Source organism: Balaenoptera borealis (assembly GCF_965194805.1).
Source record: "Balaenoptera borealis genome assembly, chromosome: 19".
Taxonomy (NCBI): domain Eukaryota; kingdom Metazoa; phylum Chordata; class Mammalia; order Artiodactyla; family Balaenopteridae; genus Balaenoptera; species Balaenoptera borealis.
In genome coordinates, this window is record NC_138878.1 from 18,468,663 (window position 1) to 18,481,518 (window position 12,856).

At 39.3% G+C, this 12,856-nt stretch overlaps 1 protein-coding gene across 2 annotated transcripts in view; it reads right to left on the reverse strand.

Annotated features, from left to right (window-relative positions):
* The window catches only part of CBFB (core-binding factor subunit beta), a 63,147-nt gene that overhangs the window by 42,848 nt on the left and 7,443 nt on the right, over window positions 1-12,856 (reverse strand). The window lies entirely within an intron of this gene.

The window sequence follows — 12,856 nt, forward strand, 5'->3', positions numbered from 1 at the left end:
AACAATGCGTTTTTAAAAATACATTTATTTATTTATTTGGCTGCATTGGGTCTTAGTTGTGGTATGTGGGTTCTCTAGTTGTGGTGCACAGGCTCTAGAGCGTGCAGGCTCTAGAGTGCGCGGGCTTAGTTGCCCCAGCATGCGGGATCTTAGTTCCCTGACCAGGGATTGAACTCGCGTCCCCTGCATTGGAAGGCATTTTTAAGAGAGTCCTAAAATGTTCTGACCCAAGAGGTACAATTTCAAGTGAAAAACATACAAAATTAAGTTATAAAATTCTTTGTTCCTTAACTAAGACCAAAAAAAGGTAATGAAATAAAAGAGGCAGATGCTATTTATTGTAATCCATTGAGTCAACTCTGTTAAGAATTATTTCTAAAAATATTACAGCTGACTTTACCAAATTATTAACACAATATTAACACAAAAAATTGATTTGTAGTTTTCCAGCAGCTTATCATCACAAATATCATTTGCACTTTAAGTTAGAAAAACAATTCAAGAAAAGTTAAAGGTTGAAAGGAAAAAGATGGAAGTTAAAGGTTGTTCTGAAGTCATCAAATGAGGTCAAAAATGACCATATTAAAATATTCACTATAATAGGAAGAATAACTTGGTGGGCCAAAATATTCAATAACTTTGGAAAGTGGTATGTGGAGTTTCTAGCAACTTACCTAATGATTATTAGCAGCAGTGTGGTAAACTGCAAACAACACAGACTCTTGGGTAAAAGACCTGGGTCTCGATCCTGGCTCTACCTAGGAAACAGATTACATGACTACTGAAGATTTATTTAGCCTCTCTAGGCCCCAGTTTCCTCAGCTGTAAAATCAAGTTATCATTAAATGTGTTCCAATATCAAATAAAAGACTTCACTATAGTGCAGGATTAAGAGAAGTAGTAATGTATAAATCATCTAGTACTACTGGTGGTGATCACCATAAAAGCTAGTTTGTAGATTGTCAAAATGTATTTTAAATGGTCCAGAGTTCTGAAAACGTTCTGAATTTGATAGTGGTGATGCACATTGTGAATATATTAAAAACCACTGAATTGTACAGATGGATAAGATGGTGAATTCTATGTTACATGAATTTTACTGCAATTAAAAAAAAATGGCCCAGCAGCAACGTTCTGGATAGTAAAGGGATGGCAAGCCAGGACTGAAAAGCTGGAATAAGCAATACCCTCAAAAAATTTAGAAGGGTTTTCCCAAAGGGCCATTATTTAAAACAATACTCTGCAAGTGAGGCCAGACACTTATTAAAAATTATCTTTTAATATGGGCAGAATATTTTATTTATTTGAAAACATCTAAATTCTCCTAATGGAAATGCTGCAGTCACATGTTCCTAGGCTACCCTTTTGTTTGTTTGTTTTTGTTTTTGTTTTTTTGGGCTGCGTTGGGTCTTCATTGCTGCGCGCAGGCTCTTCCTAGTTGTGGTGAGCGGGGGCTGCTCTTCCTTGCGGTGCGAGGGCTTCTCATTGCGGTGGCTTCTCTTGTTGCAGAGCATGGGCTCTAGGTGCGCGGGCTCATTAGCTGTGGCACGCGGGCTCTAGAGGGCAGGCTCAGTAGTTGTGGTGCACAGGCTTAGTTGCTCCGCGGCATGTGGGATCTTCCCGGACCAGGGCTCAAACCCGTGTTCCCTGCATTGGCAGGCAGATTCTTAACCACTGCGCCACCAGGGAAGCCCTACCCTTTTGTTTTAATCTGAAGATTAATCCGCCTTCATATCTGAAGTTTTAAAACACAAAAGGGCTTAGTATTGACTGTATACATGGAAGAAAGGTTTTCCCCTGTAAAAACAACCTGCCAACCATTCCCAGACCTGGCCCTTTCCTGCTGAGGACACACAGTACAGCACAGCAAAGTATCAGAGTCCTAAAAGCACAGTTACACTGCCAAAAGGCACATTTTAAGTGTTACTTTAAATTCTTGGTTCCTAAATACACATCAATTTGAGAAGGCCCAGCCTAAATTGAAAAGCTCATAGTAGATAATAATTTCCAACTATTTACATTGTATACTGTCATAAAGGAAGGTAACAATAATTAAACTCCCCACCAAATCACTGTCTATAACATGAAGAACACAGTTAGCTAGTCTGTGGCTTCTAATATTCTGTAGAAAACTAAGTATCAAAGAAGTGATATCAAAGAAATAAAGTCTCTAAGTCTGCTCAAGCTAAATAGCATTAAAATTTACAAATGCTTTCTTCTCAGTAAAAAGGAGATCATAAAAGTATCAGTCTATGTTATCTATGTAGCAATTAAAACAGCACCTGGCACATAGCCAGTGCTACAGAACTGTTTGCTATTATTATTCCAATTCTTAAATGAGGAAATTAGAGTACACAGGAGCAAAGGGAGTCCCATATATTCAGATGTAGTTTAATAAACGTTTTCTGCCCCGCAAAGTTTTCTGTAGGAGAGAAAAAGATTTTTCATATGATTGCCATGTGTACAGTATTGACTGACCACTGTTTCCTACATTTGCAAAGATTTCCTAGATGGATGAAGACTCGTGTGTGCTCGTTAGGTACATCCAGGTCCATATTTCTCATCTTTTTATTCTAAAAATTAACACTGATAATCATTTTGTTGCTTCTTTCTTATACAAAGGTATCTATTTCTGATTTTTCTATTCTTTGATAGTTAATAACAGTAAGATCAGAAAGATACAGATTTTTTAATGTCAGATAAAAAAGTATCCTACAGTTAATAAGATGTGCAGAAAATTCAAAGATAAAAAGTAAATGCTATATCAAATAGAATAATTTTTACTTTAAAATTTAAATATACACAGAAAAAAATAAGAACAGCAATATAACAAAACATTAACAATGGTTTTCTAAGAGGTAGGTTATGGATGATTTTTATATCTTTTCTAAAAGTGTATTTTCCAAATTTTTCTTATTTCTTTTGTCAGGAAAAAGGTTATTTTAAAACACTACATTGAGGGACTTCCCTGGTGGCGCAGTGGTTAAGAATGCCAATGCGGAGGACACGGGTTCTATCCCTGGTCCGGGAAGATCCCACATGCCGCGGAGCAATTAAGCCCATGAGCCACAACTACTGAGCCCACGTGCCGCAACTACTGAAGCCTGCGCGCCTAGAGCCGGTGCTCCGCAACAAGAGAAGCCACTGCAAAGAGAAGCTGGCGCACCAGAACAAAGAGTAGCCCTTGCTTGCTGCAACTAGAGAAAGCCCGCACGCAGCAACAAAGACCCAACACAGCCAAAAATAAAATAAATAAATTTATATATATAAAAAACCCCCCACTACATTGAAACAACACAGATGAACCTTAAAGACATTATGCTAAGTGGAATAAGTCAGTCACAACAGGACAAATACCATATGATTCCACTTATATGAGGTACCTAAAGGAATCAAATTCACAAAGACAGAAGTAGAATCGCAGTTACCAGGGGCTGGGGGCATGGGAAAGGATAATGGAGAATTAATGGTTAATGGGTACAGAGTTCCAGTTTGAGGAAGATGACAAAAGTTCTGGAGATGGATGGTGGTGATGGTTACACAACAGTTTTAATATACTTAACGATACTGAACTGTACAGTTAAAAACAGTTAAAATGGTAAATTTTTTGTGACGTGTATTTTACCATAATAAACAAAATAAAAACACAAGTTCAAAAAAAACAACCAAACAAACAAACAAACCCAAACATGGAGGTCCAGTGGTTAAGACTCTGCTTCCAATGCAGAAGGCATGAGTTCGATCCCTGGTCGGGGAACTAATATCCCACATACCATGCAACGCGGCAACCAATCAATCAATCAATCAATCAATCAATAAAGACTTAAAGAAAAATGCATCAAGCTCTTGAAGGAACTACCATTAATTTCAAGATTATCAACATTATGAGCCAGGCAGCATTAAAGTTTACAAATGAGAGAAAGTTAAGAGAGGCACAACAGAAGCCAAAATTACATTTACATTATAGCAGTTCTGACAGAATCTGTATTTATATTTCCTAATACAATTTTTTTTTAAATAAATATTTTATTTTTAAAAATATTTATTTATTTATTTATTTATTTGGCTGTGCCGGGTCTTAGTTGCAGCATGCGGGATCTAGTTCCCTGACCAGGGATCAAACCGGGGCCCCCTGCATTGGGAGCGCAGAGTCTTAACCACTGGACCACCAGCGAAGTCCCCTAATACAATGTTTATATGCAGTCAAGGCTATCTCTACTTTAAAACAGACTCATAATAAAACTTCAATTGCAAAAATATCAATGAAGAACTTGTATTTAATACATAAAAAAATGCTTACATCTCAATAATAACTTGATATCAAAAAATGGGAAAAGTTCTGAACAGACACTGCCAAAGATACACAAATGGCACACGAGCACATAAAACATGCTCAACATCATTAGTCACTAGGGAGATGCAAATTAAAACCAAAATGAGATACCACTACAAACTCACTAAAATGTCTAAAATTAAAAAGACAGTACAAAGTGTTAGTAAAGACGTGAAGTAACTGAAACTTTCGTACATGGCTAGTTGGAATGTGAAACTGTACAGCCACTTTGGAGAACAGTTTGGCAGTTCCTTAAAAAGTTATACTCATGGGCTTCCCTGGTGGCGCAGTGGCTGAGAATCTGCCCGCCAATGCAGGGGACACGGGTTTGAGCCCTGGTCTGGGAAGATCCCACATGCCGCGGAGCAGCTGGGCCCGTGAGCCACAATTACTGAGCCTGCGCGTCTGGAGCCTATGCTCCACAACAAGAGAGGCCGCGATAGTGAGAGGCCTGCGCACCGCGATGAAGAGTGGCCCCTGCTTGCCACAACTAGAGAAAGCCCTTGCACAGAAACGAAGACCCAACACAGCCATAAAAATAAATAAATTAAAAAAAAAAAAAAGTTATACTCATGAAACAACCCAGTAATTTCAGTCCTATATATCTACCCAAGAGAAATGAAAACAAATATCTACATAAAAGACTCGTATATAAATGTTCAAAGCAGCACAGCCGACAAAACAAGGCGAAATAACTCAAATGGCCATCAGCTGGTAAATGGATAAACAAAATGTGACAAGTCCAAACAATGGAATACTACTCAGTAATAAAAAGGAATGGACTACTATACACACAATATGGATGAATTTCAAGAGCAAGTTGCTAAGTACAAAAGACTACATACTGTATGATTCCATTTATATGAAATTCCAGAAAAGACAAAACAGTATGTAATAGAAAGCAGATAGTGGTTACCTGAAATGACATTGCCTGCAAAGGGGCATGAGGGAACTTTCTGAGGTTATGGAAATATTCTGTATCTTTATTGTGGTAGTAATCACACCAATGACTGTACACATTTGTCACTGAATTATATACCTTAAATAGGTGAATTCTGTTGTATATAAATTATATCTCAATAATGACAATTGAAAAAAAACAATTACAAAAGAAAATGGGAAGCAGTAAAGCTGGGATATAGCAGCCCTTCTCAAAAACTGATTTCTTTAGTTGAACATTTCAATAGTCTTTATCCTTGCAGTGTTTGAATTAATCATTCAAAAATATTGGGGTAGGAAACAGAAGCAAAAAGGGAAAGAATTAAGGATGTTTCTCTCAGACATATTTTCTGACATCTGTAACTTGGAATATATAATTGATATATGGCCAAGACTAAAATGTTATCTTTACACTAAAAGGTAAATCTAGGCAAATAATGCAATTCAAGAAAAGGGGAAAAGATCAGTGCTGTATATTAATTATATCTCAAAAAACCTGGGAGAAAAAAGAGAAGAGAGGAAAAAAAAAAAAAGAGTACATTATCCTCAAATACTTCAGAGGTACATTTACCATATATGAAAATTAATGTAACTCTAACTGGAAGGTACTATGATATTCTCATTTTTAAACATTAGTATTTCTTCATGAAGTCAGTCAACTCTTCTTGGATTTAAAAATTGTTGAAATAGGGCTTCCCTGATGGCTCAGTGGTTAAGAATCCGCCTGCCAATGCAGGGGACACGGGTTCGAGCCCTGGTCCGGGAAGATCCCACATGCCGCAGAGAAACTAAGCCCGTGTGCCACAACTACTGAGCCTGCGCTCTAGAGCCCGCAAGCCACAACTACTGAGCCCGTGTGTCACAACTACTCAAGCCCACGCGCATAGAGCCCGTGCTCCGCAACAAGAGAAGCCACTGCAATGAGAAGCCCGTGCACTGCTACAAAGAGTAGCCCCCTCTCGCCACAACTAGAGAAAGCCCATGCACAGCAACGAAGACCCAATGCAGCCAAAAATAAATAAATTTATTTTAAAAAATTATTGAAATAAAACTTTTCTAAAAGCCCAGATTACTTATTTCAATGCACTGAACTGTTGATAACCAAGTGCTGGAAAATATACTTCATGTTTTAGTTGAATTGAAATACTTAAAGTCTAGATCTGACAAGTTAGTTGTAAAGTTGCCTCAATTTCTCTTGGGGAAACCACATTCCGAAGCGTTACCACAGATATCTTTTATTTGGAGTGACTGGGCTGTCTAAGGAGGAGAGGGAACTTGCTGCTGAGCTTGAATACAGATTTCTCAAAGCTAACATCAAGGAGTCCTCTAAACTCTGCCAAATTGTGGATGGTATATAAACAGACACAATATTTATTTTGGGACAAAGATCCCGCAAGCAAGTAAGCAAAACACTCCAGAAGCAGCAGTCACAGACCTTTGAAGACATTTAAAACAAGGGTTTGTCCTCATGCATTAAATCAAATGCTGTTAAATTTTGCTTTGTTATTTTATGCTGATGAAAATGAATGATAAAAGATTTGCATTTTAAGTATAAATGTTCAGAAAGGACAAAAAAAGTAAAACACATAACTTACCAAAAATGTTTAAAAGTACCTACTCTAACGCCATACACATTATAATTACTCCCAATGTCTGCTATTAACATTACCTGACTAGCAATTAAAATCGTCAGGTATAAATAGCAATGCAACAACCATATAAAGTTTAACCGCTTTTTCTGGGACCAGATAGTATATTCTAGATATATCTAGATAAAACTAGATAGTATATTCAATTTCCATAGAAAGAATAGTGAACAGTAGCACTATAAAGTTCATTTTTTCAGTTTATAAAGTGTTTTCATACCCTTTATGCTCACAAACTAGGATCATGTAGTAAGCATAAACAATCATTAATTTAAAAACCTAAGGAGGCTTTCAGAAACACAATGCATGCAAAAACCATTAATCTGACCACTCAAGACTAATAACTTATGGTCAACCATAATCATCTGCATTTGTTTGAAATAAAACTCAATTGGAAATAGATTCTAAGAGGAAAGATCAACTGAATTGGGTGTTGCTTGGTCTACAAAAATTTAACGTAAGAATGATTTCAGGGCTTCCCTGGTGGCGCAGCGGTTGAGAATCTGCCTGCCAATGCAGGGGATACGGGTTCGAGCCCTGGTCTGGGAAGATCCCACATGCCGCGGAGCGACTAGGCCCGTGAGCCACAATTGCTGAGCCTGCGCATCTGGAGCCTGTGCTCCGCAACGAGAGGCCTCGACAGTGAGAGGCCCGCGCACTGCGATGAAGAGTGGCCCCCGCTTGCCGCAACTAGAGAAAGCCCTCGCACAGAAACGAAGACCCAACACAGCCATAAATAAGTAAATAAATAAATAAAATTTTTTAAAAAAAAGAGTAAAACCTTTATAAATTACTAAAAAAAAAAAAAAAAAGAATGATTTCAATTCTATCTGTTGCATTCCTTGTCTTCTGACAGCTAAATTAGAGGAAAGCAGTTTAAGTTAAGGAAGAATTATAAACATTTTGGCTGTTTAGGTTTATAAAATACCAGGATGGACCACTTGGGAAAGATGCAGTCTCCCAACATAGTAGAGCTACCTGAAGTGAAGCTGACCTAAGGCACTCTACAGCACTAAAACTCCTTGATTATCTATAATCTCACCGTACAAACCCATCAAATAGCCTAACTTTGGATAGGGCTTTACAATTTAAAAGGCATCTTCACATATTCTGGTACCTCATTTAATCCTCATATGAGGTATAAGAATAGGGAAGACATTCTGATTCCCATTTACAGGTAAGGAAACCAGTTATGATTGTCTTCTGACTCATATCCAGAGCTCTTTCCACTACACTGTATTATTTTAAACCTCTTCTAAGAAAGACCCTTATTAAGAGTCAACGTAGACAACTCACTAGATACCTGGGTGCAAAAGTTTCAAATATATTTGAAAGACAGACTATAAAATCGTGTGCTCTGACTTGATGGTCAGTTATCCATTAACAGACCTTCCTTACTGAAGACCCTTGGTTTGAAAATATTCCTACAAACACAAAGGCAGAAAGAATGAATAAAAGGACTGGTTTTGCTAAGACCGTTTTCTTAGATCATAAAGCCATATTTCAAATCAAAGAGACTATGGAGCTTCTGTTTCCTATTAGCATTCTAATTTTTTTCTGAATTCATCAAATTTAAGTAACATTGTGGTAGCCAGCCTCCAAGATGGCCCCAATGACCCCAGCCTCCTCTCATGTTTGTGAATAAACCACCCCCCTCCCTGTTGAGTGTGGGCTAGACTTAGTGACTCACTTCTAATGAACAGGAGAAGACACAAGTGATCAGAGAATAGGTCATAAAAAGCAGGGTGACCTCATTCTTTTTCTCTCTATGGAGAGGAACATGTGACTAGGAACTGAAGCCACCGACCAAAAGTGATGAGTGAGCTTGGAAGGGGATCCTTTAGCGCCAGCCAAGCCCTCAGAGACTGCACAGCCCCAAGAGCTTGACTGCAATCTCCTAGGAGACCCTGAGCCAGAACCACCCAGCCAAGCCACTCCCAGATTCCTGTAAAAGGGCACGAGGGGACTGAAACATTATCTGGATTGTGGGTGGTGTTTACATGGGTGTGTACATTTGTTAAAACTCAAATTATACACTTAAAGTGGGTGCAATTTTTGGTAAGTAAACTATACTTCAATAAAGTTGATTTTAAAAAAAAGCCACTGAACTCTTGAGATAAGCAAAGGGTCACTTATGAAAAAGCAGTGCCATAACTTAAGAAGTTAAGGGTGGATGGTGAGAAAACAGAAGCTGCAACAAGCCACCACCACAAACTCACATGTCCTAAACTGCTCCTCAAAATTGCTCCACCCACAGCTTTTCTCATCTCAAATGACAGCAATCCCATACTCCCAGTTGCTCTAACCAGAAAGTTAGAGTCATTCTTTTTTTGGGTAAATTTATTTATTTATTTATTTTTGGCTGCATTGGGTCTTCGTTGCTGCGCGCAGGCTTTCTTTGGTTGCGGCGAGTGGGGGCTACTCTTTGTTGTGGTGCCCAGGTTTCTCACTGCGGTGGCTTCTCTTGTTGTGGAGCATGGGCTCTAGGCTCGTGGACTTCAGTAGTTGCAGCAAGCAGGCTCAGTAGTTGTGGTGGATGGGCTTAGCTGCTACGTGGCATGTGGGATCTTCCCGGACCAGGGCTCGAACCCGCGTCCCCTGCATTGGCAGGCAGATTCTTTTTTTTTTTTTAATTTTATTTATTTTTCTATTTATGGCTGTGATGGGTCTTTGTTTCTGTGCGAGGGCTTTCTCTAGTTGTGGCAAGCGGGGGCCACTCTTCATCACGGTGCGCGGCCCTCTCACTATTGCGGCTTCTCTTGTTGCGGAGCACAGGCTCCAGACGCGCAGGCTCAGTAATTGTGGCTCACAGGCCTAATTGCTCCGCGGCATGTGGGATCTTCCCAGACCAGGGCTCGAACCCGTGTCCCCTGCATCAGCAGGCAGACTCTCAACCACTGCGTCACCAGGGAAGCCCAGAGTCATTTGTTTTTTTAAAGATTTTTTTAAAAATTTATTTATTAATTTATTTTATTTTTGGCTGAGCTGGGTCTTCGTTGCTGCCCGTGGGCTTTCTCTAGCTGTGGCGAGTAGGGCCTACTCTTCGTTGCGGTGCACGGGCTTCTCATTGCAATGGCTTCTCTTGTTGCGGAGCATGGGCTCTAGGAGTACGGGCTTCAGTAGTTGTGGCTCGCGGGCTCAGTAGTTGTGGTGCATGGGCTTAACTGCGCCACGGCATGTGGGATCTTCCCGGACCAGGGCTCAAACCCGTGTCTCCCGCACTGGCAGGCGGATTCTTAACCACTGCGCCACCAGGGAAGCCCCTGGAGTCATTCTTGATTCTCACACCTCACATCCAATCCATAAGCAAATCCTGTTGGCTCTATCTCAAAATATATCCAGACTATGACTACTTCTCACCACTTCCATTGCTACCACCCTAGTCTCTCACCAAGACTAATGCAATAGCCTAACTGGTCCCCCTACTTCACTCTTGCCCCCTAAACCTGTTGTTAACCCAGCAGCTAGAGCGATCCTTTCAAAACTTAAGGCAGATCATATCACTGATGTGCTCAAAAAGCAGAAACTACTCCCCACTCCACTCAGAATAAAGTCCACGTTGTTACATGGCCTCCCACAGTCACGTAAACCGGCTCCTTGACATCTCCCTCATCTCTTCTCCTACTACTCTCCTCCTCGCTCAGTCTACTCAAGCCATACCGGCCCGCTTGTTGTTTAACAAACACACTGTGCAAGCTCCCACTCTAGGGCCTTTACAAGGCTGTGTCCTCTGTCTGGAACATCTTTCCTTCAGATATCTGCATGGCTCATCATTCCCTAACCTCCTTCGGGTCTCCGCTCACATATGACCTTCTCTACCCAGAGTATCCTATTTAAAATTACAGACATTCCTGTTCATTGATAACCCTTATTTTACTCTAATTTTCCTTTTTTTCCAGAGCACTTACCACTCTGTAACGTATTACATAACTTATGTACTATGCATATTGCCCACTCCTCCATTCCTTCCATAAAACAACCTCTAGGGCAGGATCTTTGTTTTGTTCACTGATGCATCTCAAGTGCCCAGGACAGTGTTCACTCAATACACATAATAGGTGTTCAACAAAGAACTTCTGAATGAATTTTTGAGTAACTGTGTCAGGTACTGAGCTAAGCACTTTATATACACTATTTCATTTAATCACTAGGGCCACCCTGGGAGATATGTATTAAACTCCCATTATAATTGAGGACCATAAAGATAAAATAACTTGTCCAAAGTTACAAAGTAATAAATGAAGTAGTATATGAAGCCAGGACTTAATTATACCTAACTTGAAAGGCTTAACCACTCATCTTCTCAAAGCTGGGTTTGAATGGGAAGAGAACTAAGCTGCTTTAGGATGTAACAAGGTCAAGAGTATGTGGAAGAAGAGACACTGATTTTGGATCCAATAGAAGGAGCAGAGGCAAATAATTAACATTTAGGGAAATTCCTTCAATTTGCTTTGCTTCTAGTCCTATGGGCACAGAAATAAACGCTAATGGTTATCAGAAAGACATCATAAAAAAGGAGGAAGAGAAATGAGACCCTGTAGCCTGAGCTCTATGGATGAGAAAACACGGGTTATCTTTTCTCTAAATTCACTGGAGTACTTATTTATCCCAGTGGTATAGAGTGATATACTAGCAGGGTTTTTTTTTTTTCATTAAAATGCTTTTTTTCCCCTAGATTCTATTGGCGTAGTACAAGTGTTGGTAAAATTATATTTGAGAAATATATCATCTATGCACAAACATTTACAGATTTAAATCTGAGGGAAAGATACAGATTTCTGCCAGCATTACCATCCTTGGAACACAGCCACGTTCATTTGTTTACGTATTGTCTATGGCTCCTTTCACACTGTAACAGTGAACCTGAGTAGTTGCAACAGAGAACATATGCCTGCAAAACTGAAAATATTTACTCTCTGGCACTTTACAGAAAAAAAATTATAAAACAAGTATTAAAATATAAGTTTCTTGATTTCTAGCATCAGTTCTATCACTCTTCCTGATATATTTGAAAACAAAACCTCTAAATTCTAGAATAAGCCATCTAACGTTTTTGTTCTTGTTGATCATATAACTGAAAACATCTCAATAGCTTAAGTCCAAAGATAATGTGGTCTTGGACTTCCCTGGTGGCGCAGTGGTTAAGAATCCGCCTGCCAATGCAGGGGACACAGGTTGAAGCCCTGGTCGGGGAAGATTCCACATGCCGCAGAGCAACTAAGCCCATGCACCACAACTACTGAGCCTATGCTCTAGGGCCCATGTGCCACAACTACTGACCCCACGTGCCACAGCTACTGAAGCCCGTGTGCCTAGAGCCCGTGCTCACAACAAGAGAAGCCACCGCAATGAGAAGCCCGCGCACCGCAACAAAGAGTAGCTCCCGCTCGCCACAACTAGAGAAAGCCCGTGTGCAGCAACGAAGACCCAACACAGCCAAAATCAATCAATCAAATTTATTTATAAAAATAATAAATAAATAAAATTAAAGAAAACAAAAAAAACCTCTTCATTGTATATATACAAAATAAGAAAATCCTTTTTGGAGGGGTGGTGGTGGTGGGATGAATTGGGAGATTGGGATTGACATATATACACTAGTATGTATAAAATAGATAACTAATAAGAACCTGCTGTATAAAAAATAAATAAAATAAAATTCAATCAATCAATAAAAAGAAAATCCTTTTCCTAATACAGCCCAATACAAAAATCTTTTAAGTTCCTCAAAGGACTATTTAGATGTTCCTTATGTTTTGCAAATAAAGTGATAGGTTATACTATTCACGATGACACTTAGGAAAGTAATTTAGCAAGTTAATAAAAACAGGTTATAGAAATACACTGCAAAGGAAACAGGAGAAATACTGAGTACAAAATGAGGTCAAAAAATTTTCTTTCTTTAAATATTTTATTTCAAGAAGTCAATTTCCACATT